The sequence below is a fragment of the Agrilus planipennis genome, unplaced genomic scaffold (assembly GCF_000699045.2).
Source record: "Agrilus planipennis isolate EAB-ADULT unplaced genomic scaffold, Apla_2.0 scaffold105, whole genome shotgun sequence".
In the NCBI taxonomy this organism is placed as follows: Eukaryota; Metazoa; Arthropoda; class Insecta; order Coleoptera; family Buprestidae; genus Agrilus; species Agrilus planipennis.
In genome coordinates, this window is record NW_020438878.1 from 623,139 (window position 1) to 624,106 (window position 968).

Genomic DNA, 968 nt, shown 5'->3' on the forward strand with positions numbered 1-968 from the left:
ACAAAAATTTTCAGTCTCTCTCCAGTCTCTCAGAGTCTTTCAGCGTCTCTGAGAGCGTCTCTCACAGTCTTTCACAGTCTCTCAGTTATTGCCTAGGTGTTTTCATGGATCTCTCACAGTCTCTGTATGAGAGACTCGAACAATAAAATTGTTAATTCAGAGATTCGAGTCTCTCACAGAGAGACTGAATGAATGAAACTGAAAAATTGAGAGACTCGAGTCTCTCGTAGAAAGACTGGGATCTCTGAAAAATGTTGAAAATTTTTAATCATGTCTATCGAGACACCACTTATTGAGAGATTCGAGTCTCTCGTTTAGAGACAGGATACGAAATGAGGATCTCTCTATGAGCTACTCGAGTCTCTCGTTCAAAGACGCTAAACAGTTTTTTTGACAGTCTCTCTCAGCGACACCAGAGAGACTCGATGAGAGACGGAGACTCGATGAGAGACGGAGACTCGAGTCTCGCTTTCAGAGACTCTGAGAGACTGAATATTTTTATCTCGGGACACCATTTAAAAGAGGAGCTAACTAACGTTTCCTGCCAAGTCCTGTGGTAACAATCTCCTCGAGGGTAAAACAGCTATTCTGTAGGACTAATAAGGCAGAGTAAATAAATTTGTTAACCTTTTATTAAATAAAATAACAAATCAGTGCCACTAAACATGGAAAATCTTTGGTCAAATTGTATTTACATATTGACATATACAAACATATTAAAAGCAGAAACAGCAGCGAAGAGGAGTTGAGATACATTATATTACTGTTCACAAATAGTTAAGGATATACGAGGGTGGATTGATAAGTTTCCGGCCTGACCAAGAAAAACAAGGTTTTTAAAAATTTTTTTTTTTTATTTCTCAACATAATCTCCTCCAAGGCTGATACATTTCTCATAGCGGTGTTCCAGTCTATTAATGCCATCTCTATAGACTGATTCGTCAAGCTCCTCAAAATAACCATTTACA